Source organism: Muntiacus reevesi, chromosome 5 (genome assembly GCF_963930625.1).
Source record: "Muntiacus reevesi chromosome 5, mMunRee1.1, whole genome shotgun sequence".
Classification (NCBI taxonomy): Eukaryota; Metazoa; Chordata; class Mammalia; order Artiodactyla; family Cervidae; genus Muntiacus; species Muntiacus reevesi.
The window spans coordinates 67777400-67804912 of NC_089253.1; the positions used below are offsets into that span (position 1 = coordinate 67777400).

A 27513-nucleotide genomic window follows, 5' to 3' on the forward strand; every position below is an offset into this window, starting at 1 on the left:
TCACTGACTGACTTTTTTCTGTGAATTTTCAGCTTCCGGACTATTGCAAGCTTCTGATCTTGAATTTAACCAAGGAACTCCTGGCTATAATGTCTTCCCCATCCACTCCCATCTTTTCATGAGTGCCATTCAGGCTTAGGGGGAAATGCCCAAGTTCTTCCAGAATAGTCTTGATTTTTGTCCAAGTGTGCAGCCATCCAATAAAGTATCCTAGGGTGAGGTTCCTATTTAAAAAGTAAGATGGAAGTCTATCACTGGAGGCCAGGACACCAAGAAGACACAAAGACAGGCTCGAATAAATTGTCTGGGATCCTCTTCTTTCTCCCCCTCCAGCACACACCTGGAGAACCATTAAGCCTGCATGGATGGCACCACCTCAGGAGCCTGCCACACCGCCTCCCACGTGGGGTATGACTGTGCCAGCCTTCTTAATACCCAGCTCTCCAAAACAAAAGGTCAAGATTTTGATACACTACTGTTAAAAGGTCACTGAGCCCTGCTGGAGACTGTAAAATAGGGTGGACTGTCCAGCTGAACTTAAAAAATGGGCCATTCAGACAGGGATTCACACCACTTCAAAATTTATATACAGATTAGTCCATGGCGTTCAAAATGACTGGAACAATATGACTAAGTCAAAGAAGAAAAAGAAAGGCATCTTCTAAAGGTTTGCAACATTTCATACACTTCCAAACTTTTTCAGAGCAAAAAGCTTCTAGCAAGAAGATTTCTCTGAATCAGAATTCCTTAGGTACCACCCCAGGCCACCGAGTCCCCTGAAAAACTTCCCAACTTTTTAGCTGGCTGCTGGTTCTAATAAGCACACATCCATGCTGCCAATATTTTCCCCCAAAGGGGGATAGTTTGGGAGGGCTCTGATCATCAGTGTGGAAGATTAAAGATGGCCACAAAATATTTGTTCTTTTCTCATTGAGAGAAAATAGCTCCACCCATTGAATAAGGGCTATTAACATTCAACAACAATGACCTTCTGGAACTACCAAAGCTGAGTCATAAGAATGTTTGCAGTTTCTTAAACTGCAGGTCTCTTAAAACATTCTCTTCCCAGACATTCCCTCTGAGAATCTAGTCCCCATGCTTATAGGAAGCCCACGCCATAAGATAAAGCCATACACACAAACTCAGGCTGATAGCCCCACCTCAGCTGCTAGACAACAGCCGGCATCAATCGTCAGTCCTCAGAGGGGACCACCTGGATCACTTCAGGTAAACACAGTCCTAGGCTATATCTGATGGCAACTGCAGAAGAGACCCCAAGCACCAGCTGTCTGAGCTCTTTCCAAATTCCAGTTCCACAAACTGATGAGCAAAATACAGTAGTTGTGAAAGTGTGGAGGGGAGATGGGATTGGGAACTTGGGATTAGCAGATGCAAACTAGTATATATGGAATGGATAAAAAACAAGGTCCAAATGTATAGCACAGGGAACTATATTCAATATACTGTGATAAACTATAATGGAAAAGAATATGAAAAAGAATGTGTGTGTATATATATATGTATAACTGAATCACTGTGTTATACTATACGGCAAAAATTAATGCAGCATTGTAAATCAACTATAAATAAATCAATATTTAGATTTATTTGGAAAGTAGTTGTTCTAAGCCACTAAGTGAGTTTTCACATAGTCATGTATACCTGGAGTAGAATATTTCCAAAAGTGAGACTCTATCTAAAAAATCTAAAACCTGTGACATTGACTTTGGGACCACGTGGCAGACACTGGTTGTTAGGGCCTTGAGGAGATGGTTAATGAAAGCTGGAAGGGCCTCAAGGACATGAGAACTTGAAGGACAGAGAGGAAAAAAGGTCATCTGGATTAAATATAGGCAGAACGGTGAGCAAATAATTGCCTACAATAATACAGAAAATAGTAAAGAGAGAGCTTAATAATCTTGAGGATATGAGTAAGATTTCCAGGCCCTGTTTGAGAGCACTATTTGGCTTTTTCTAGATTTGTATACAATGAGTCCCCTACAGGTGAACAAGTTCTGTTCCAAGAACACGTTCGTTTACATTCAACTTGTTCCTAATTCCAACAAAAGTAGCCTATACCCAACTAACACAATCAGTTATAGCTAAATAGTACTGAACTGTAACAGGTTCACATCTCTGAAAGCTCACAACTTGAAGGTTCATATGTAAGGGACTTTAATAAAACTCAAGAAGAGAAGGATGGGTTCAGGGGGAAAGTATTCAATACTTTTTTAGCAGAATTGAGATCCAGGATTTGCTGTGTTTCAAAAGAAACCTGTTTCTCATCTCTAGTTGCTCTCAAAAGGATTCTCATAGTAAGAAACCTTTCATTGCCTCAAGAGAAAGATCAAACATAGAGTCTTTGTTAAGGCCTCAGAAAGATTTGACATGGGGCTCCACAGAAACATTCAGCTACATAAAGAGCTTTCTAAGGTTCCACAAGCAAGTGTCATAGACCCTCTCTGTTAAACAACAGAACTTCTAAGCATCTTATGTGTTCTTCTATAGTAGTTTCACCCAGGACTCAAGGCAGAGGAGGAGATACCTTGAAGAGTTATGTCTGTGAGGTTTTTGACTAATAGACTAAATGCCAGTAAGTCACAAGAAACCCATATATTTCAAGAGAATTGTATTGGTAGAAGGGCTGCCAGATGAGATGAAAAGGGTCAGAGACAAGACAAAATGAAGAGGTCTTTAGACTCCCAACCTTTCACAAGTAGGCAACGGGTTGAGAAAGCTACTCACATGCAAGCATGGGCCTTTTTTTTTTTTTAATGATTCAAAAGTGGAACCAAGACATCAAAAGTGAAAGTGTTAGTCACTCAGTCATGTCTGACTCTTTGTAGCCTGCCAGGCTCCTCTGGCCATGGGATTTCCCAAGCAAGAATACTAGAGTGGGTAGCCCTTCCTTCCTCCAGGGGATCTTCCCGACCCAGGGATTGAACCTGGGTCTCCTGCATTGCAGGCAGATTCTTTACCATCTGAGTCACCAGGATATCATATATTAACGCATATATGTGGAATCTAGAGAAATGATATACTGATGAACCCATTTGCAGGGCAGGAGTAGAAATGCAGAAGGGGAGAATGGATCTGTAGATACAGCAAAGGAAGGAGAGGGTGGGATAAATTGAGAGAGTAGCATTGACACATATAAACTACCACGTGTAAAACAGCTAGCTAGTGGGAGCCTGCTGGATAGTACAAGGAGTCAGCTCGGAGTTCTGTGATGACGCAGAGGGGTGATGTGGGGGGAGGTTGAAGAGGAGGGCATAAATGGATACTCACAGCTGATTCGTGTTGTCGAACAGCAGAACCTAACACAACATTGGATAGCAATTATACTCAAATTTTTAAAAATTTACAATAAATTTAAAAAAAAAAGAATTTGAACTGAGAGAGAGAGCTGAACTTCTAGCACTAATTAAAGGTAAAACCTACCACACACATTAGGCAGGGATCGTTTCTTACATCACACCACAAAAAGTAAAGACTGTTAAAAGTTGGAAGTTTCTTGCTAGTTGGATATATGAAAGTGCAATTAAGTCCTAGGTAGAAGAAAATAACCAAGAAGAACCTGGAAGAAAATAACCAATATGCCCCTGACTGGGATGCAGAAGACAGTTCTAACTCGTCAGCAAAAAAGATCTCATACTCTTGCTACACAGTAACTTGAGCAAGACTGAAGAAAAAGAAGTGCTCCCAGATTGAGGTGTCTAAATACAGCTATCCTCTTAGTCAGGGTGAGAAAATTTAGCCTTAATGAAACACAAGGCTCCTTTCATTTCACAAGATTGTATGCGTTCTAATAGACTTGCTGGCATGACTAATGTTTTAGTATTCATTCTGAATAGAACTCAGTGGACCCAAATTCAATTTATATACAACTTTTCAAGAACACCGTTATTCCATAGAATGGGGTACACTGTCACTCGTGCATGGAGATCTAAAAGGTTTTACAATTAACTGCATCTTTTCTTCTCTGGGGAGACGTGTCGCATGTGGGGAAGTGAGGAAGAAGGGAGTCACTCTGTTCTGCTGGATGAGAGGGGTCCCTTCGTGTGTCATTGTGATCTTTCCCTTAGCTTTTAGGGAACATACGGCTGGGCATTGTTCACACAGCCTTCCTGTAGCTTTTAGAGTAAATACGGACAGAGATGGGCATTGTTCCTACTTATGTAAAACTTCCCACTTGGAAAAAGAAAGTTTAGAGTGCAGCATGTTTGAGTGTTTACATTTCTATCTCCTCTACCAGACTGAATCACTTGAGGGAAATACATTTATCTTTCTTCCTTGGGCCTCCAGAGTAGAGAACAGTGCATGCCATGTAGCTGGATTTCAAGAAATGTCAGTGGAAAGGGGGAAAAGTCCCATCCATGCGTATTCCAGAACAGCTCCTCCCTATCTGCCTCCACCCACCTGGTTGTGGCATCATAGGAAGTCAGATTCTACGAACTCCCACTTAGAGCATCTATAAGCCCCACAACCTCCCTCGCATCTCCTACACTCGTGTTCCTGTTCACTGTGCTCCACCCCACTGTCCTATTCGCTCTAACATGGGGTGCACGCCCCTCCCACAACAGCTCTGCATTTGCTCTTCCCTCTGCCTGAAATGCTCTTTTCCCAGACTCCTGTAAAGTTGGCTTCCTCATTTCCTTCAGGTCTGCACTCAAAAGTCTCTTTCTCATGGATAGCTTCCATCTTCGCCTGATCCAAACGGTATCGCCTGATCCGAAACATGTTTGTCTCGCCCTCCCAAACATTTCATATTTCCTTCTCTTCCTTCTTGCTTCACTGCCGCTAACATGATTTTACATCCTATATATTTATCTACTTATACCGTTCATTCTCTCTCCACTAGAATTTAAGCTCCATGAGCCCAGAGTTTTGGTCTGTTTCATTCACTACCCAGCACCACACCCAGTCTCTGATATTTGATAGCATCTCAATATAAATTTGATGAATAAATGAACTTATAAGCAGGCTGACTTCCAGTACATGGACAATTTCTTAATAGTAATTTTTGGTGTAAGTGGGTAGAAAGGGGAGGGAAGACCGAACGAAAAATTTATTAATGTGTGTTTTTTCCAAGATCCTGATCCCTGCTTAGCCTGTTAAAATGTCTAGATTCTATGTAGGTGCTATAGATAAAATAGATTAAGATAGGCACTCTTCCATTTTATGGATATAAATATCTTAATTATCTTGAGAGGAATGTATAAAGCCATCACCATGGGTAACAGTGATCGCTGGCAGGCCCTAACTCTGGCTGACATCTCATTGGCAAGTTCCCAAATAGAGTATAATGATTTGCTACTAATTCAAACCAAACTAATAACAATCCATGATTTGCCTGATGTGTTTAAAGAAGTGAGATGGCTTCTATAGGATCTATTAAACTTACTGACAATATTTAATCAAAAAGCTAAATGTTTTGACCCTAATGATGCTTACTTGAAATATGACATGGTAATAGAGAAAATGAATATCATATTTTACCAACTTAGGGGGAAAGCAATTCCCCATAAGCCCTTAGTATTTTAACAGCCAAAGTGTCAGAATGTTCTTATTAAAGTCTAACAAAGATATTTTGTTATAATTTTGACATCGTTAATGAAACACAGAAAATAAAAGGAGTTGGTCATCGTGTCACTGAGAATGTGACAAGCGAGATAGAGATTTTCCTAATTTGCAGAGACAGTGAAGGATAGTTATGGTTCTGCGTTTCCCCCCTTGGGGGGGGGGGGTGCCAAGGATTGGGGTGCCAATCCTTGCTGCTTTACCTCCACTCTGAATCATTTTTCTGTTGCTATTTCTGCTGACTCTCCTCTCCCTACCGACATCAGTCCCCTGGGTTGGTGGTAAGTATGCAATTGACAAGAATCTCTAATCTTAGAGAATGAGCTTATGGTTACCAGGGGGAAAGAATGAGGGGAAGGGACACTTAGGGAGTTTGGGATGGACATGCACACTCTGCTATATTTAAAATGGATAATCAACAAGGACCTACTGTAAAGCACAGGGTACTCTGCTTAACGGAATGTGGCAGCCTGCATGAGCAGGGAGTTGGGGGGAGAGTGGATACACGTATTTATGTATGGCCAAGTCCCTTTGCTGAGCACCTGAAGCTACCATAATATTGTTAATCAGCTCTATACTCCAACATAAAATAAAAAGTTTTTTTTTTGTTGTTGTTTTTTTTAAAGAATCTCTAGTCTTGGATAGTTGTAGATAAATTAGAAAATCTGCAGTCTTACAAATGGGATATGCAGTTACTGGATAATCCTGGGCAAATCAATCCATTTAAGTTTCCATTTTCTTATCTGTAAAATTGAGATGTCAAGAATGCTTAGCTCAAAGAGCATTTAAAGGACTTTAAATGCTATGTTGATGATAGTTATAATATAAATAATAATATAGAGATAGAGAGAAATTCATCATAGAGGTTAAAAATACTGGCTTTGTAGTTTGTCATAAGTGAATTCCAATCTGGATTCTGGCACAAAACAGCATTGGAACCTCAAAAAGCTACATCACTTCCCTGAGTCTCAGGTGAGTTATACATAAGATAGAGATAACAACTTCCTGGAATTTTGTGAGAATTAACAGAAGTTAAATGATTAAAAAATGAAATGAAATTAAATATTCAGTTCCTGTGATGTAGAAAGCACTCAATAAATAGCTGGCTTTATTAACTTGTTAATAAATTTACTTCTAGGTCCAGTCTGGTCCTTTTTCTTTGTCTTCACCAAACTAAATCATCTTGAGGTCTTTCACCTTCACTTAATGACACCTATGTCTTCAACTCCTCTGGATTATTTTTTTATATTTATAATACTTTTAGGCATATTCATAAAAATCAACCTCTAAAATAATTCAGCTTCAAAGGTCAAGTAGATGATGTACATTTAATATTTCACCAAAAAGTTCAAAATTATTTTCATTTCACCAAAAGTTAAGCTGACCTTACTTTCACAAAACTATCTTTGTCTCTATAAAGCCCACATCTTTAGCATCTTCCTAATGAAGCAAACAAGAAATTATTTAGCACTTACTATGTGCCAGATCCTATTCAAAGCATTTCATCTATGTTAGTGCTTTTAATTCTTCCAATTACCTGCTGCAGTAAGTATATTACTAACATCATCATAAACACGGGGAGACTAAGAAACAAAGTTATATCACTGGACTAACTTTATGCCAGGCTTCCCAGGTAGTGATACTGGTAAAGAATGTGCCTGCTGATGCAGGAGACCCGAGACGTGGGTTCAGTCCCTGGGTAAGGAAGACCCTGTGGAGGAGGACATGGCAATCCAGTTCGACATTCTTGCCTAGAGAATCCCATAGACAGAGGAGCCTGGTAGGCTACAGCCCATAGGGTCACAAAGAATAGGACACAACTGAAGTGACTTAGCACGAAGCACAAGTTTATATAACAGGTAAATGGCTGAAGGAAGAAATGAACCCAGGAAGTCTGATTTTGGATCCTGGACTCCAAATCACTCTATTAAAATTCTTAATGCGAACACTGACAGTTCTAACAACTACGTTTAGCTTGACCATCTCTGTGGCCTGAAGATACTGGGTGACTGTCAGATCTACCCTTTGTACTAGAGAGATCTGGCCTCAGAGTCTGCAGCTATATGTAGTCAAGTTTGCCATGGCCAGTCATTAAAATCAATATGGTTGGGCCATCAGTCTCATGATACTCAATTCTGATTCTCATCACTAAGATGGGCAAGAAGAAACTCTAAGTTCATTCAAGCCAACTACTCTCCCCTTCCCTCACATTAGATAACGATGGTACCATCTTCCAAAGAAAAAGAAAGAATCACACCAAAAAAGCATACAAAGTAGGAAAAAAACACACATTTTGGCCTCAATGATTTACATTATGTCATGGGGAAAGACAGGCATGGCACCTTAGAAGTGTAGATTTCCAATAAAACAATCAGGGATGATTTCTCCAATTTCTGGATTACAGTAGAAAAATCTTACCCTGGTCTGGGTCAATGAAACTAAACGCACCATTCATTATTGTGTACAGACTGAGTTCAAACAAGGTCTTACAGGAGTCAGTTTTAAGGGGCCCACACCCCCAGACACTTCACAGGGAACATAGAGACTTAGCTTTGTTTCACCACAGAGGCTGCTTGTGTGGTTAGGATTAAATTCAGCAGATTCAAAATATTGTTCTGTCATTCTGACTCCAACAAACAGTGAATATGCTTCAGATCCATGCTGTGAAAATAGCCCATTAATGGACCATGTAAATGTCTGAATCTCTCTCTAGATCTAACCTAATGACTGAATGCTAACCTCCAAAATAAAATAAAAAGAAAGTGAAAAAATAAATAGGCCTGGTTACATTTCTTTTGTCTCTGCCAACCCTCCTTCTGTAGATTCATTCTAATTTCTTTTAGTCTTGCCACATAAAGACATAGTTCATTTCTGGAGCATGATCTCTGTGTTGTTCTTATAGCTTGACTGACTTTGATTTACTCAGGAGAGAATGTCCCTTGAGTAAACATTATATGGCTTTTAAAATAACAGAAGCAGTATTTGAAACAAAGGTTGGGTTGGAAACCACCTGTAAACTTAAGGTTTAATTATATTTTGTGTCATAATGTAACTTATTAGCCAGGGATTTAAATTACTATAACTGAACCTCAACTTATCTTTCTAGTATTTTCTTGCCCCTGTTACTGGCATGGGAGGAATTGTGTGAGCTTTGGAGTCAGTTAGATCATTTATTCACAAACATATACTGGGAAAATATTATGTGCAATTTACAATAATTGGTACTGAGGATATAAGAAGGAATAAGATGAAAAGCATAATTCCAAAAAAATACCTATACCCCAATGTTCATAGAAGCACTACTTACAATAGCAAAGACATGAAAGCAATCTAAAGGTGCATTAACAAAGGAATGGATAAAGAAGATGTAGTACATTTTCCAGGCAAAAGTACTGGACTGGGTTGCCATTTCTTTTTCCAGGAGATCTTCCCGGCCCAGGGATCGAACCTGGGTCTCCTGCATTGCGGGCAGATGCTTAACCATCTGAGCCACCAGGGAAGCCCACAATGGAGTATTACTCAGCCATAAAAAGGAACAAATTTGGGTCATTTGCAGAGACATGGGTGGACCTAGGGAATATTATACAGAGTGAAGTAGTTAGAAAAACAAACAGTGTATATTAACACATATAATGCAATCTACAAATGGAACAGGTGATTGTACTTGCAAAGCAGAAATGAAGACACAGATGTAGACAACAAATACATGGACACCAAGGGGGACGGGAGTATGGGAGGAACTGGGAGACTGGGATTTGCACATGTACACTATTGACACTATGTATGAAATCGGTAACTAACCAGAACTTACCGCAGAGCGCAAGGAGCTCTACTCAGTGCAGCGTGGTGACCTGAATGAAAGGAAGTCCAAAGGGGAGGGACATGTGTATATACATGGCTGATTCATTTTGCTATGCAGCAGAAACTAACACAGCATTTTAAAGCAACTATATTCCAATAAAAATTAAAGAAAAAGAAGAGGAAGAAGAAAAAAATAAATGCTGTTCCATCCCTTTGAGAACCTAATAAGTGAATGTCACTCAGTCGTGTCCAACTCTTTGTGACCTCATGGACTATACATATACAGTCCATGGGATTCTCCAGGCCAGAATACTGGAGTGGGTAGCCTTTCCCTTCTTCAGGGGATCTTCCCAACCCAGGGATTGAAGCCAGGTCTCTGCATTGCAGGTGGATTCTTTACCAGCTGAGCCACAAGAGAAGCCCAAGAATATTGGAGTGGGTAACCTATCCCTTATCCAGGGGATTTTCCCGACCCAGGAATTGAACTGGGGTCTCCTGAATTGCAGAAGGATTCTTTACCAACTGAGCTATCAGAGAGAGGCACAAAGGTAAATATAATGTAGTATATGTGAAGCCACAGGACTTGGTGGTTCAGTGGTAAAGAATCAACCTGCAATGCAGGAGACACAAGAGACACGGGTTCAATTCCTAGATTGGGAAGATCCCCTGGAGAAGGGCATGGCAACCCACTCCAGTATTCTTGCCTGGAGAATCCCATGGGCAGAGGAGCCTAGAGGGCTACAGTCCATAGGGTCACGACGAGTCGGACATGACTGAAGTGAATTAACACGTGTGTATGCATGTACACACACACACGTAGTAACCAAAACATGCTGAACATCCAGGGAAATGATTCCTTCTAGATATCTCCAAGGCAGCTCACATTCAACCTCTCTCCGAGCTGGTTTTCTCCTAGTGTCCCTTTTCTCCATGACTAGCTTTATCCTCCATCCAGGAACATGGGGATCATTCTTCACACCTCCTTCTCCCTCATCTACCATCTCTAATCCTAAATATGAATTATTCCATCACCACTATCACAAATAATACAATATATCAGTATCTCTAGCCTGAACTAACAACTCTAGCATCATCCACTCAGCTGACCATCAAACTCACTCTTCTTACAGTGGCCAGAATGACTTCTTAAAAAAAAAAAAAAAAAGAACTGACTACATCTTCTCTATCTCACATTAAATGACTTATGACTTTCCATTCCACTTAAAATGAGAAATCTCCTTAGCAGGCTTATGAAGGTCTTCACTTCTTGTCTCTACTTCCTTCTCCTGCCTCATCCTGTACCGCATTTCCTAAACTAATGCCTCCAGTGCACCTGGTCTTTATTCAGTCCTTTCATATAACCTGATGGGGTTCAGGATGTGCTGCCCCAAGACATGGTGTCCTGGAATGCTGAATATTTTAAGCTGAAGGAGTTTGAGGAAATGGCAGAAGCAGAAAGGTCCCCTGACATCCCTTCATCATCCTCTCCCCTGAAGTAGGTCTTCCTCATGTGAGTGGCATCCTCCCTATGCCCAGAGGGAAGGAACATCCTTGTCTGCAAGATGGAGGGATACCAAGAAGAATCCAAACGAACACCCCTTGCTAAGTTCTTCCGGTTTACTCACTTATCTCACACTCTTTGCCTTCTCCTTCCCATGACTTTCTACTCTTCAGCAAGCCCAGTACAAAACCATTCAGGTCAGTTCACACTCTTGGGTCTTCATTTCCTTAGAGAGGTTCCCATGTCACATAAAACTTACATTAAATAAGTGTGCGTGATTTTCTCCTGTTAGTGTCTTTAATTTTCAGATCCATCCAAGGATAAGAGTGTCAAGGGAAGCTTTTTTTTCTCTCCCACAATCCCAAATTTCCTCCTAACCTACAGTGTTGATACATTGTGTAACCTCTGTCTTCAAGTGATTTTTTTTACCTGGCTAATTCACCTTTTGCTATTGTTGTTTAGTCACTAAGTCATGCCCGACTCTTTGTAACCCCAGGGACTGTAGCCCGCCAGGCTCCTCTGTCCATGAAATTCTTCAGGCATGGATACTGGAGGGGGTTGCCATTTCTTCCTCCAAGGGATCTTCCCAACCCAGGGATCAAACCTGTGCCTCCTGCATTGGCAGGCAGATTCTTTACCTCTGAGCCACGAGGGTAGCCCCCTATACTCCCTTACTAAGGTTAAATTCTCCTACAGTGGGCTGATCAGTATATTCGTTTTCCTTCTTCATAGCATTTGTCACAGTTGCAATTTCCTTATGTTTGTTTGTGGAAATATGTGACTGATGTCCAACTCTGCCATTAGACTGTAAGCTTCACAAGGGCAGGAATCATACCTACTTCTGCTTCTCACATCCAATGTTTAACACAATGAGTCTGAAAGGGACAGATCGTCAATAAACAGAACATTTATTCACAGAATAAATGAAACAATAAGGAAAGAGTGGAGAAGTGTCAGTATAATGTCACAGAAAAGGTGTCAGCTGTGTTGGGTCCTGAAAAATATATCATCATTTATTAGGCAGAAGGAACACATGGACAGAGAGACAAAGAAATGAAACGGGCAGGCAGAGTTCAGTATAACTGAAGTGAAGCTGTGGGGGTGATCTGTTTGGGGGAGGAGAACAGTCAAGTGTCAGAAATGAGGGTGGAGAGACTCAGGGCCGAAGCCACAGAGGCCCTTTTGCGCACTGCAAAGCAATTTGGACTTTTGCCATGGGAAATCACTGAAGGGTTGTAAAAAGGGAGTAAAATGATCATCAGATTTGCATTTTCGAAAAATCACTCTCAGGGTAGTGTGAAGGATGTCCTTGCTAGGTGGCTGTTGGAGACAGGGTGACCAACGAGAAGGCCATTCTACAAGTCTCCGTGAGAGATGCCGAAGGCTCACAGCAAGGCGCTAGAAAAGGATTGAGTGGAGTGGGCAGTTTCAAAAGATACTTGAGAGATGAGAACGACTCGCAATGGAGAGTAAGGTAAAAGAGTAAGTCCGAGTATATATCACACCCTGGTCTCTGGGCCTCTGGGAGGGTAGCGTGATCATTAACCAGGTAAGAGAAAACAAGATAGAAAGTCAATATGGGCAGATGGCTGAGTGTGTTTCCAAACTCAGTAGGATTTTTACTTTTTTCACATTTCTTAAGATTTTATTTATGTTTGGCTGCACTGGGGCTTCACTGCCGCAGACAGGCTTTCTCTAGTTATGGTTTGGGGGCTTCTCTTGTTGGGGAGAATGGGTCCTAGAGCACATGGGCTTCAGTAGTTGTGGCTCTCAGGGGCTGGAGCATTGCTCAGTAGCTGAAGCATGGGCTTCGTTGCTCCACAGCATGTGGGATCTTCCCAGACCAGGATCTGAACCTGTGTCCCCTACACTGGCTGGTGGATTCTTAACCATCGGACCACCAAGGAAGTCCAGGCCCAGTGGATTTAGTACCTTGAGAGTCTTGTGCCAGGATGATTGGTGTCCTGCAAAATCCTCCTCCTGTTTCATCTGGTACTGTTTGAGCTGAGCACAAAACCAGCTACCAGTGACCACATTGCTCAGCCGTCCTGCATCCCTGTGACCAAGTTCTTGATAATGGAAGAGGAGCCAAAGCGTGCAACCTCTGTCATTTGCTATTAAAAAATTGCATATGTCACATTTCTTTTCAGAAAACCAGAAACTGGGTTAACTTTAACCATGCCAATGAGACAACCCCTCAAAGGAGGGCAAGACGACACTAGGTAAAGAACCAAATGATCAGTAAAGCAGACAGGCCAGACGAGCATTCCATTAGAAAGGGGAAAAAAAAACTTACTCTAGGGGGAAAAATGTTACTTAATCCATAGTATTCTAGAGGGAAACATAACTTACTTAATCTAAAGTATACTGGAGCCTTATTTATGGCCCAAATAACATAGACAGTAGGCAGCCACCTACACCAGTCTTGACCTAAAAAAAAAGGAGGTCTAGGTCAACAATTGAGAACTGATAGCATAGAGACAGTAGTTAAAACCATGGGAATAATGACTTCCCTGGTGGTCCAGTGGTTAAGAATCTGCCTTACAATGCAGGGGATGAGGGTTCACCCCTGGTCAGGGAACTAAGATCTCATGCTGTGGGGCTGAGCCCACACGCCCCAACTACTGAGCCCGCAGGGCCACAGCTAGACAGAAGCCCACAAAACCACAATGGAAGATTCCGCATGATGCAAGGAAGATCCCATGTGTTGCAGCCAAGTTAAAAAAATAATCAAAATAAATGAATATTTAAACAACATCGACATGGGAATAGAATAAGAGAACACTCTTGAAGACACACTTGGGTTTGTGATCCTGGCCCCACTTGTTATTTTCAAGGGATTTAGAGTAACTTACATCTACAAGCCTGTGTTATACAAGCCTATTATAACACATGTATTAATAAAGGTAACCCTAGCTTCTATAAAAAATAAATCTCTACATCTCAGTAGCTGACTTATCCAAAGACATTTCCTTCCCATTTATGTGAAGCCTGGTTGCATGTTGAGTAGGATGCAGGCTCTTCCAGGCACTGGCTCTTCCTCCCCTAAGATCTTGAAGTCCTTTGTTTACAGCTTTTTTCTTTCCATAGTCCATGATGGAAAGGGCATGTGCATTCCTAACCATGTCAGCCTGGAAATTATACACATATCTCAATGTGGAGAACAATCATGTGGCCCCAGCAAATGCAAAGGGACCTAGGAAACATGGTACCCACCTTGGCAGTCACCTCCCAGCAGAAACGCTATACAATGGAAATAGTACAGGAATCTTGGCGAACAACAGCCTCAAAAGTGATCTGTCCTGCTTGCTGCAAGGATGAAAAGTGAAATTGGATGGATGATACACCTAACAGTGTATCACAGCTAAGAGACCCTCAATAATGTTAAGTCTCTCTTTTTCTTTTTTTAATATTTATTCTAGTTTATTTGGCTGCACCAGGTCTTAGTTGTGGCATGTGAATTCTTGGTTGGAGCACGTGGATCTAGTTCCCTGACCAGGGATTGAACCCAGGGTCCCTGCATTGGGAGTACAGAGTCTCAGCCACTGGACCAGCAAAGTCCCCAAATCTTATATTTTTCTCTGTTGGTTTCCCCTCTTCCTCCATCCTAAATACACTTCTTTGGTGTCCCAAATATGCCTTATATGTTCCCATTTCTGTGTCTTTATTCACATTCTTGCCTTATATACAAAACTCTTCTTCTCTTTACTGCTCCACCAAATCAACTTCAACCTATTTTTAAAGACCAACCTCACAGCAATTTTCCTGGAGTCAGCTCTTCCTAATTCTTCAAGGCCAGATTAAATGCCTTTGAACCACCATCACCGTGCTTAAAACTCTTCATGGAGCACCTACCAGATAGCTGTATGATATCATAGCAATGTCTGTTTTTACCCTTCCTGACTACCTCCCAACCTAAGCTGTGACCTCCCTGAAGATAGCAATTGCATTTAACTCCTCTTACTCAAAGTGATTAAAAGAATAAACTAAATTTAGCCTTTAAGTTCAAGACACCAACACTTAAAGAGATCTGATATCCCCTCACAAAGAATGAAAATCAGACAACTCTGGAAAAGGGGGGGATAGAGGAGTCTGTCTTAACTATTTATATACTCAGGTGATGACTATCTGAATTAATGAGAAATTGTTTCATTTCTTTATTTTACTTTGTATATCTGTGAGATAGTATGTGTGGTAATATGGAATAAAGCACGTACTTAACGAACAATAAAGCAACATATCTTTCAATATTATGATAACTAAGAAAAACAAACAATTCTGAAGAGGTTTCTTTAAGGACACTCCACATGCATGAATCGAGGTGGTGATGTGGCAGTTCTCTGGGTAATCTGATAAATGTCAACATCCAAACTATTTAAATCCATCCATCAGGTGAACTCACCCCTGGGAGTTATCTGAGCCAAGCCACTTTGTTCTTTTTATATAGAGCAACTGTCTGAGAAAAAGAACAAGAAAGAACAAAAAACCAAAGCTGGGAGTCACTGGACTTAGGCAGTCCACTGAAAAGGCTTATGTTTTCCTTTTCCCAACAACTATCTTGATAAAAGTGGGCAATGCATAGAAAGGAGGTCTTCTTCAGCAAATTAATCTGATTATATGCAGTGAGTCAAAGGCTGGGTGGCCCTCCAGTAAAATCCAGCCTTCTAGGGAAGAGAGCGGCAAGTGGTCTCCACTAATGCGACTCTTCCCATACCCAATGCTCCAAAATGGCCCCAGAAACCCTAGAATATCTTCTTCTACCTTCACCATTCCCCAGCTGAGAGACCAAGGACACATCCAGGGATCACCCCATGTTCAAATCCACACTCCAGGCACCCTTGAAGATGGCCCAAAGCTGATCTGAATCCCTGGATGCTAGTTCTTTGGCCAAAGTTGGCTCGTGGCTTATCCCAGTGCTCACTAGAGCTATCAGAACATTACTACTCTGGGGACCAGAGGTGCAGTGGGATTTCACTTCTACAATACACTCCGTGTCTCTACCAGTGCCACAGATCTGAGCCTTCCAAGGACACAAATGTGTAGGAAGAGTGTGACCCAGAAGGTGTTCCATGGAGCACTAAACCTAGGAGGTAACCTTTAACCGAAGAACGTGTAATAAGTCTGGAAAATGCCACATTCAACAATCCTGTCTTAGATATTCACAGCACATATGAGGTGCATGGAAGGCTCTGAAATGTACATGCTTCTGAAATAATCTGTGACATCCATTCTTTTACAAATCTGTCTACTAAGAAAACTTTGGGGGCAAAGCATCTCTACCATATTTCCTCAATAGATGGGGTTCCATGAGGTCAGGGTTCCTTCACTGTTGACATAGCACTTCACATAGCACTTGACATTTTAGTAAATATTTGCTGAATGAAGACTATCCTATAGAAGTAGGGTCCTACAGAACACATGTTATAAAACAAAGCAATAAAAAAAAAATCACACTTCTATGGAATACTTCTAATAAGAACCACCTCCCCAAATGGAAAGATTTCTTTGACGCTCTTATTTAAATCATGGGATTCTCCAGGCAAGAATATTGGAGGGGGTTGTCATTTCCTACTCCAGGAGATCTTCCCAGGGACTGAACCTCTGTCTCTTGGGTCTCCTGTACTGGCAGGCAGGTTCTTTACCACTAGAGTTACCTGGGAAGCCCACATAGACTACTTCCAATAAGAACAACCTCCCCAATCAGGAAGATCTCTTTGAATCTCTTATTTAAAACCCAATTTGTGGGGCAACTATCAACAGCACACTAGCATTCACTGTCTGTGGTCAGATTTCTTTTTTTTTCTCCTCCAACTCTCTTAGTGTCACACTGACCTCACCCGGGACTTCACTGGTGGCCCAGTGGTTAAGTTTGCCTTCCAATGCAGGGGGTGCCGGTTCCATCCCTGGTTGGGGATCCCACATGCCTCATGGCCCCAAAAAACAGAACATAAACAACAGAAGCAATATTGTAACAAATTCAATGAAGACTTTGGAAACAGGCCTCATTAAACAACAACAACAAAAAATAAAAAATTAAAAAAAAAAAATTTGACCTAATCAAATATTTCAACATTTTTAGTATACAGACCAGTTAAGCCTAATGCTAACTGTATATAAGTATATTGAAGGGACCATTAACAATTCTGGGTCCTGGGAATTCAGTATTTCTAGAGCAAGGCCTAGGATTCTACATTTTATACAAATGTCCTAGATCATCATGAAGGGGTTCAAGTGAAACACACTCTCAGAAATGCTGATCAAGAGGCAGGGAAGAGGAACCCTTGATTTGGCATCACAAGTCTGGGTTTGAGGCCCAAGTCTGCAGCCTTACTACTTGTGTGGTCATGGGCAGTCATCTCTAAGCCTCACTGTCCTCCCTACGTAATTCATAGTATGTCTCTTACCTTCCCACCCACCTCATAACACTGAAAGCCAGCAGGTACTCAGCATACACTGCGCACTGAATTAGCAAGTTCACCATCATTCTATAGGACTCAATAAACTAAGCACAGCAAGTTTTCAACACAGAAGGGGTTTCTGCCGATGATTTAAAAGCAAATAAAACAGGGCTAAACTAATAGTGCTGTAGCCTCCGTGTCAGCCCACCTGGCAAACTTCCATAGAACATTTGACGCACACTTGTGCACCCAACATGGGTCAAATCATGGGGAAAGCTCAGCTGTGTGACACTGACCACAGTGCAATGAATGCTAAAACACTCCTCTGCCTGGTACCAGACCTCTGAAAAATGGCCTCTTCACTCTTAAGTTGGCAAATGGCTAGAATAAAACTCTTTGCTTAGTATCTACATGTTTACAAGAGGAATGTTCTTGCTTATCAAGTGTCCTCATGAATATGACTAACCATTGCGCAAAAATTAGGATGCAATGGAATACATGCAATTAACATAATACTTGGCATCTTTAATTCTCTCTCCATTTAGAAGACTCTTTTGGAGCCTGTAGCACTCAGGGCTATTGCTATGAATACTGCTCAACTATACTGAGTTGAGTCTGTATGAGTCAATCTTTTGAAAACACAGGAAATAGGGTTGATTGTTTCCCAACTTTGTGGCATATTCTGAAGCCTACTTTTTGGAGTAGATCTGATATTGTTATTTACCTTTTGTGTATAAAACAATGAAACAAATTCTGTCATAACTGAAAGATCTCTGCTTAAAAGGCTAATCATTAAAGATTTCTAATTGGTGGATTTTTTTTTTTTTTTTTTTTTTAAATTTCCTACATGGTGGCTCACTGGTAAAGAATCCACTTTCTATGCAGGAGACACAGGAGACTTGGGTTTGATCCCTGGGTCAGGAAGATTCCCTGGAGAAGGGAATGGCAAACCATTCCAGTATTCTTTTCTGGAAAATCCCTCGGACAGAGGAGCCTGGTGGGCTACAATCCATAGGGTCTCAAAGAGTCAGGCATGACTGAAGTTACTTAGCACACACACACATATTAATTTATATTATTCTCTGCACACGTTTGATTTTCTTCTGATTTTAAACTTCTCAATTTTAAAAGGGCTTGTTCCTCCACTTGAGTACTCAGGAGGTACCCAACCAATCTCTTTGGCTCATGGGATTTGTAGTTAATGACAGTAGCAAGAGAACTTTGCAAAATTAAATCCATGCCAAAATGTTTTTCTGCTGTATTTATTATTACCTTCCTGTTTACTATTTTGGTTCTGATCTATTTTCCTTGCGTGGGGCTCATGTTAGCGGGAACAAGTGTGAATGATTACAGGACTCACGCAGGCAAACAAGTGAATGAATCAAGACAAGTTGGGTGAACCCATCAAAAGGTAGCAGACTATCTGGACTCCTGCTGACTGTTGCCGGGACAAAATGTAACACTGCAGCTCCAGCATTCCTAGACCTTCCAATGTCTCAAGAGAAGTCTGACAAAGTATAGGTATTCAATAAATACTGAGTAAATCAATAAATGTAGAGACTCCAATTTTCATTTGAAATCTCAAAGTTTTAAATGTAAGCAACATAATACAGTCTTAAGAACACAGACTCTGGAGCCAGACTACCTGGGTTCAAAAACTTATCTCTGCTACTTATCAACTGCATGATCTTGGACAAATTATATAAAATTTCCATGCTTCACTTTTCTCACTTATAAAATGAGGAGAAATAGTACCTACCTCACAAGGTTGTTTGAGGACTTAATTTTTTAATATGCGTTAAGTCTTCGGATCATACCTGGTATATTTTACGTGCTACACAAACAAGGAAATACACTAGAACTTCAAAATGCTTTATCATTTTAATATGTATTATTCTGTTTTTCCCCACTATACCTGGGGGGCGAAAATGTTACCCTGCAGAGGAGGAACCTGAATGTCCCTCAGAGTCCTTCATGGCTGTTCAGGATACAGCAACACATGTGAATCATGCAAGAATTCTGCATGGACACTTAGAAAGAGTCCAGTGGTTTGCCCAATATGTTATTCCATAAAATGGCAGATGTCAGAATCCAGTCCAAGACTTTCAAGAGACAGAATCAGAGATGTGTCTATCAGTGTTCACCACAAGCCTGCTTCCTTCATAACTAAGAATGAAATTAAATGAAGAGCTGGTTCAAGACAATTAATTATCTCAAAACAGCCAATTTGAGAGAACAGTCAAAACCTGTACACTCAACAATGTCCATTTATGCTCTTTCTCTTTTGTTAATTTGTGTTATGGTGCTTTGCAATAATTTAGTTTCTCTCATCTATGACTCCAGGACTTTTCCCCTGGGAACTTTATATTACCCGACTACACAGCCTGCGTGTGGCTGTATGTTAGAAATCATTGGGTTAGAAATATCCTGGCAACATTTTCTTTGATCTTCCTGGTTGTTGTTGGTTTAAGGCAGATCCTGAATGTTATTTAAACAGAGGAGACTATTTGAAATTTCTTGGTAGATGAATTTGATAATGATAACTAAAAAAAAACAAAAAAAAAAACAACTACTGTCATCTAAAGATAAAAGATCTCATTCATCAGGCCTTGAATAACCCAGGACTTCTTCAAAGAAAAAGGTCAATGGAGCCACAGCTGTTTCCTTTACTTGTTCAGTGGTAATGTTACACACTTCTTGATAATCTACATTTGGTAAAGTTGCTCTCTCACATTACAGGAGAATTTTCTTTTCTTTTTTTTTTTTTAGGATTTAGCATTTAATTTTTTTTTTTTTTTGGTCCTATGTTCAATCTGTTTCCCTCTGAATGAAGAATGTACCTCTTGTTTAAAATAACTTCTACTAAATTGGACTTTATCAAAACTAAAAACTCTTATGAACTGCAGAGTAATACCAAAAAGGTGAAAAACAATCCAGAGAATGGGAGGAAAGATGAATATTTTAAGTCATATGTGTGCTAAGGATCTAATACTCAAGATACATAAAAACTCTTACAGTTCAACAACAAAAAGACAAACAGGGAAGCAATTTAAAAGGAAGCAAAGACAATGAACAGATATTTATCCAAAGAAGATATTCAAATGGTCAATAAGCACATGCAAAGATACTCAGTGTTAGTCATTTGGGAAATGCAAATCAAAATCCCAGTGAGATACCACTTACACTCACTAGCATGGCTATGATTTTTTCAAATGGAAAATAAAATAAATGTTGACAAAGGTGTGGAGAAGTTGGAATTCTCAGACATTTTTAATAGGACTGTAAAATTATATAGCCACTGTGGAAAGTAATACGGTGATTCCTCAGAAAGTTCAACACAGAGTTAGGATATGGCCAGCAAAGATCTGAAAACATAGGTTAAAGGAAGATTCTGAATATTATTTAAACAGATAAGACTATTTGAAATTTCTTGGTAGATAAATTTGATCATGATAATTAAAAAGGAAAAAAAAAAAGACTGAATGGGTTCAAACAAATTTTGTAATGAACGTTCACAGCAGCATTGTTCATAACAGCCAAATGGCCGAAACAACCCAAATGTCCCCCAAAACAGTGTGGTATATCCACAAAATCAGGTATCACTCAGCCATAAAGAGGAATCAAAGACTGACACGTGCTGCAGCGTGGCTGAACTCGGAAACTACTAAGTAAAGTGAATGGAGCTAGATACACAGGGCCAAATATTACATGATTTCAGTTATAGAAGGTCCAGAACAGGCAGATCCATAGAGACAGAAGGCAGCTCAGTGACTGCCAAGAGTGGGGAGGAGGAGAGAAGGGGAGAGGCTGCTTAACGAATACACAGTTTCCTTTTGGGGTGATGAAAATGTTCTAGAGTTAAATAGTGGAGATGTATCGTGAATGTAGTAAAAAAGCCTTTATGTTGTACGCTTTAAAACAATAAAAAATGCTGGATGTTACAGCATCTGAAATTTTATCTCATTAAAAAAAAAAAATACTGGCGTGAATCTCCAGTACATAGCAAGAGCTTCCTTTCCCCTACAAAGCTACTTCATATATCGCCCAAACAGTGTTTAGAAGTGAAATACTATATCTAGAAGATCAGTGGCTAAGAAGTTCTATTTCCTTTATTTCACTGGGCCATTTATCGTTAATGCTTTTGCTCTTGAACAGTATTCTTGGTTCATCAGTTTACCATTAAAACATCAACTTTCCCAATGCTACACTTCCACTTCCAAATGTTTCCTGTCAATAGTTTAGCTAATTTAGCCAGCACCAATTAATGAAAATATGTGGGGACCTTCTGTCTTCAAAATTACATTAAAATGTTTAATTTGAAATAACAGAATATTGATGACTCTGGTAAGAAGAGTGATATGATTTATCATGTCAATAATTTGAATCTTTCCTTAATTTACACAAGATAAATAGAAAACAATGACATATCTGATAGAAAAAAAAAGAATCTGGAGAAAAACTAATCATTCAGTAGGCTTCCCTGAAAAAAAAAGATATATATTTACTTTATAAATCTATATATATAATAATACATTTACTTGCTCCCCAAAAGAAATCTTTTTCACTATCAAAATGTTAACAATAAAACAGATTATTACAAATGGGTCAGTAGAATATATTATATGCTCCAAACTTAATTTTCTGAGCTGCAAACTTTCAGGTCAACTACTTTATACAAGGGGAAACGTGGAAAGAATTTTGAAGTTGGAAAAAAAAAATCTCCTTTGACTCAATACTTGTGAAGCAGTTGATGGTAGATGCCCTTAGATCAGAGAATATAGCTGTAAACAAGCATGACAAAATTGCATGGAGAGTTCTGCAAATAAATCTAGCTGTCAATGAATTTCAAAGGTACAATTTCCTGAAACCATGTTAAATACCTGAGCCATGACTTTTTAAATCTCGAAGAAAATTTCTACATAAAAAGCTATGTTTGTCATTTGCAACATGTCTATTTAAATGTTAACATGACTGGGTTTATTCCAAACAGGCAAAAGAAAAAATAAAAAGCAAGTATTTGGCTAATTTGGGGTTTAAAAAAGCCCCTCACTTTCATCTTCAGGTAAGTATCTCTTTCAGGTGAAAGCAAAGGCGGTTTTAGCCAGAACTGCCTGGAGAAATGCAGAAGGAATAATCCTATCTCATATAAGCTAGACATATCTGGTTCATGGACTGTTATTGTAAGGAAATTTGAGAAATAACAGAAACTGAAACCAACTGTTGAAGGTGAACAAGAACTTGATGAAAAGAAAGGCTTATATTTCATGTCAAAATCAAGTGAGATGGACGAATACAGAGAAGACTTTACAGGTAGCACATGTATTCAATGGTCAAATTCTGAAAATCCTTGACCAGAATAAACATCTGAACACGTGGCCACAACAGTCACAGAAGTGGCGAATCCTATGTCCTCACTTAAGAGAGAAAAAGGAAGTTAAACTGGTGAAACCTAAGAGGAAAGCAAGGAGTTAAAGGAACTTTCTCGCCAGTCACTCAGCTCTTCTCTGGATTCTCCTTAAGCCCTCTTTCCACTGACATTACAAACCTCGATTCTGTGCTTAGAGACGTGCATATTTATAATTTACTGAAACCTTGAGAGAACACAACTCAGCTCTTCTTGGCGCTCACTTCTTCATAAGAGCAGTCTCTATAAAGGAGGACACATAAGCTAGGAATTCCTAACATAGCTTAAGAACGGCTGGAGTCCTGGGATAACTGACCCAGGAAAGATAGGAGATGAGCATAGGGAGAGGAATTGCTCCAGTTTTCAGAAAAAGTGACCACTGCCTACAACCTTCCACACACACCCAGCAGAGTCACAGGTCTGCCTGAGGAAGGGGGTGGGGTGGTGGGAGCTGGCTGGGGCAGGTGATGAAGTTCCTCCCAACCTCCAGTTTTAGGCCCCAGATGACCCAGTAGAGCAGCTCAGGGCACCATGAAAAGGACTGTCAGGTATTTATGCTCTGATTATCCATAAAACCACCCACCGTTTACAACCATGATCTAACGTCATCCAAGAAGGGGGCAAAGCCTGTTTGCAGGTAGGCACAGGTGGCCTTCTCTGCCACCCCACTCCCCCACGGTTTCTCTCTCATCACTTCTCAGGGGTTATAGATCACTGACCTGAAGAATTTGTAAGAGGAAACTCCCCTGTCCTCCCTCTTTCCAGGATTCCTTGAAATCATGAGCTGTTTGGAGAGAGTGGAATTTCTTCCTCCGTGCAACTAAGCTCATTTGGGTACTAACAGGCCTCCCCGTTCTCTGCCCTCACCTCCTTCCGGTTCATTCTCTTCTTTTGTCTGGAAGGTCATTTTCACTCAACTGAGAAAGAGAACTTGGGTCTTCCCCATCTAGAGTTTCCACCTGAGGGTAAATCCCCCGGAGCCTGGAGGCCCCGAAACAGAGGTAGAGTGCGGAAGGTCAGGGATGGGAAAGAATCTGCAGCCAGAAGGGAGAACTAGAAAGATCCGGGGAGAATCGCAACGCAGAGAACTAAGGCAGAGCTCAGGACAAGTTTATTTTACTTCCTTGAGCTCCCCAAAGCTCCCAAGTTCTAAGATTCCCTCAGAGATGGGGGGTGGGGGGTGGGAAGCCCAACTATTTCTCGAAATTCCTAGAGTCGAAATTATCTGGGCAAGCACTCCTCTCCCACCGGAGCGCGGCACTTTGCGCGCCCCTGCGGGGGACTCAGATGCTGGGCCAAAGTAGACTCGTGGAGAGGGCGCGCTGGGCCTTCTCCGTCTTTGACCAGTTTCCGAGCAAAGCGTTTCGTGTCGTCCAGCGCTGGGGACAGGGAATTTGCATGTGGTTAAGGGTTGGGCGCCGAGGAAGCTGAGAAGCGTGTCAAAGAGCGGGCTGACGCGCCTCCACTAGCCGGCCAAGGTCAGAGAACTTGGGGTGGGGGTCTGGAGGTGGATGCTCTTGGGCTAACGCCAAGGCTCTTGAAACAGCACGCCCTTTTCCAAGGAGATAAGGAGGAATGCAGCCAACTAGAGACCACACCTTCCCTTTTATCTCTTTTCTCTCATTTCCTTTTAATTTCCATCTTTCTTACTTTTGATCGCTTTTTCCTCCTTTTAGAACTTAAGAAAAGCTTCCCGAACTTGTGCCAGGGGAGCTGAGTGGCACTTACTGTCGGCTAATGGGGCGGGGGAAGAGAGAATGAGACATCGCATCCCCAGCCCCCGAATTCCGACATTTACAGGTCCCCGCCGCTTAGTGTCCGGCTATAAAGTTGTAATAAATTTGCCATCTACCCACAACCCCAAATGCAGCCCAGAGATAGAAGAAAACTGCCTCTGATTTTAACTTAGCGGTCGAATTTCTTAAAGCTCTTTTGGGCGGGCCGGGGTGAGAATCCGGGTAGCTCCGGGCCAGTTGGGGGTGACCCCGTCCCGTCTGAACCAGATCATCCTTGCGGAGTGAGCCCAGGAGTGAAGGGGGGACCGACTGGAGCCGGAAACAGACCTCACCACCGTTTCTGTGCCGGGAACCCTGAGTGCACACACTTTGGAAAGTCGGGTTCCCCCTGTGGCACTGCCATAGACCGGGGCTGGGTTTTCGCTCCCCACCACTCTTGTCCACAGACAGACTGAGCGCCCTGAGAAAGCGGCCACAGGGGGATTCAGGGACATCCACCGTGAGAGGAGAAATCGGTGATGGGGAAGAAATTCCTCAGCGGGGGCCAGAGCCCTGAGCGCGCCATAGGCGAGGCCGCAAGCTCTTCCCTCGCTGCTTCTTAACCCCTCCCTACCTCCGCGCTGGCGCTCAGATCTCCAGCCAAACGGATCCGAGCCTCGGGTTATTTTCAGTCATAACCTTCTCCACCCCCCCAAATGCCGCGCCTGGGCTCTGAGGGGGAAAGGGCGGTTTGAACTGCCCTGCGCGAGTCTCATGGCCGCCGCCGCGCGCCTGCGGCAGAGCCGGCCTGGTCGCGGCCCCGAGCGCACAGCCCTTCCCCGAACCACGCGCGCGTCTGGCGCTCCTCTCGCCCGGAGCTCGGGGCACCTCCAGCCTGCCCTGCTCCCTGCTCCCCGCCCCCCTCGACTTCTAGGTTCCAAAACACAGAAGCATCGTCTAAGGCGTTGGCAGGTAGAAAGAGGAGACAAGGTCAAGGCCCGCGGACCTCCGCGATCCCCACGCTTGCGCCCTTGCTGTCTCCGCAAGCGAGTCTTGTCCACAGCCGAGGAGGGGAAGGGTGTCGCAGACCCCAATTCTATCTTAAATCAGGGATTTGACGCTGTTTCCCGACTACCCTCTGCCAGCGCTCACATTCTTCCCTCCTTTGCGCCCGGCGCGGTTCCTAGATTTTAAGACATCTTGTCCCCCCCTATCGCAGAGGGATGGTTCCCCACCGAGAAGCTTCACGAGCACTGCATTCCCACCCTGCGGTCGGTCGGTGCGAAGACAAGAGGAAAGGTCTCGCGATCAACGCGCCTCGCCCACTCCCTTTCCCCCGCCCCCCGCCCCAGCTACCGGGCGCGCTCCGGCACGCGCCTCCCTCCCCCAGACCCACAGTTTTCTCCGGTAGGAAACACACGCGCCCAACCCACCCCGCCTCCCACGTAAAGGCCAGTCGCCTCGGTTGTGTGTGCCCAAACTCAGCTGGAAGTTGAACGCAGGGGAGTCGGAGAAGCGTGGAAATAAAAGAAAGAGAAGCGAGAAATCAAAGGGGGGGGGGGAGGAGGAAGAAGGAAGCAGCTGGAGGTCGCACGGGCAGAGGCGGAGGCCAGCCCCCCGGGGGCTCGGGCGCGGCGGCCCCCGCGGCCGCCCGCCAGCCCGCGCGCGCCGAGCCGGGTCAGGCGCGGACTCACATGGTGGGACTGCAGAGCCGCTCTCAACTACTGCGAGTGGGTGGTTTCGGGGCTGCTCCCCGCGTCCTGCTCCGGGGCTGCCCGCGGTGTGAGGGCAGAAACAAAACCAAACCGATCACGGGACGCGGTCGAGACGGGCCGCCCGGCGCCGCGAGGACCTCTCTCACTTTGCAAAGGAAGCGGGCGCGGGGATTCGGGCTGCCGGGTGTAGCCTATAAATAGCGAACTTTTAGACGGAATCAACTGACAAATGAAGAGTAGCGCGCGGAAATCTGCGCCGATTCCCCTTCCCCGGGATGACCCTCCCTCCCTCCCCACCCCCCAGCCTCTCTGCTGGCGGGATTTGGGAGGGGGACAGATTCGGGGGCAGGGGGTGGAATGTAGTTTTACTCCGACTTCCAGTAGTTTTGTTGTTTTTGCTAGGAGGGGGTACTCCGCCTCTTTGCCTCCCCCCGCACCCCAGCGAGGCACTAGAGGCACCAGCTGGGAAGGGCAAGGGTCCGAAGAGCAAGGATCCTAGGAGTTGGCTGGGGAAGCGAGGCGGGGGAAGAGAGCACGGAGCCGGGTTTCCCCTGGGATCACGGGAGCGACGGAAGGAAGGCGGGAAACTGGCAGGGTTGGCGGTTTTCTTGAGACCCAGGACGAGAATTTAGGTAACCCCGTGTTTGGAGGGAACGGCGACAGGGTGAGTGTAGAGCTCCAAGCCTGTAGGTTTCCATCCCCGAAGGCCACAGTTAACTCTCCAGGGATACCAAGACTCTCTCCCCCCCCGCAACTTCACGACCCCCTCGGTCACAAGCCGCCGGGGTTAAGCAGGCGTTGCCCCGGGGTCATGTCCTCACTCGCCGAGGGCCGCAAGCTCCCGGGAAGCGCGCCCAGCCCGCTGGCGCCCGGGGGTGGTCCTTGTTAGCTCCCCGGGGACCGGCCGCCTTTCGGCCACCTCGCGGACACCGGCGGACCGAAGAGACCCCCAGTGACTGTGCGTCCTGACCGCCACTCGCCGCCCACCCGCCCCCTTTCCTTGAGCCAGGGCCAGACTGCGAGCGGTGATTTGAGTTAGTACGATTTTCATTTTTATTCCAGGTGTTTTCTCAAATATAAACCCCTCCGGGGACGACAGACATTAGCTCTCCACTCCAAACTCGCCAGTTCAAGAGGTTGCCTAGCTGAATTTATCCTGGAGGTCTCAGCACCAACCACAGCCCATAGGATAGTCTAATAGGGCTGGGTGCGGGGGGTGGAGAAATTGAGGACACCAAAGGGGAGGGTCTGCACGTGGAAAGCATTCTCTTTGGAGGCTCCACGTTCAACACAAGGCCTGCAGAGGAGGGGGCTAAGCCCATCCGAAGGGCCTAAAAGTGGCCTCAGGGCTGCGGGGGGCGGGGGGCGGAGGGAAAGGGGATCAGGAGAGCGGGGTGAT

The 27513-nt window shown here is 43.2% G+C and overlaps 1 protein-coding gene across 1 annotated transcript in view; it reads right to left on the bottom strand.

Annotated features, from left to right (window-relative positions):
• Positions 1-26231, bottom strand: part of ESRRG (estrogen related receptor gamma) — a 674199-nt gene extending 647968 nt beyond the window's left edge. Inside the window, exon 1 of the mRNA XM_065938330.1 lies at positions 26094-26231. The gene's annotated coding sequence lies outside the window, so the exon portion shown is untranslated. The remainder of the gene's footprint in view (positions 1-26093) is intronic.
• Between the last annotated feature and the right edge of the window lie 1282 nt (positions 26232-27513).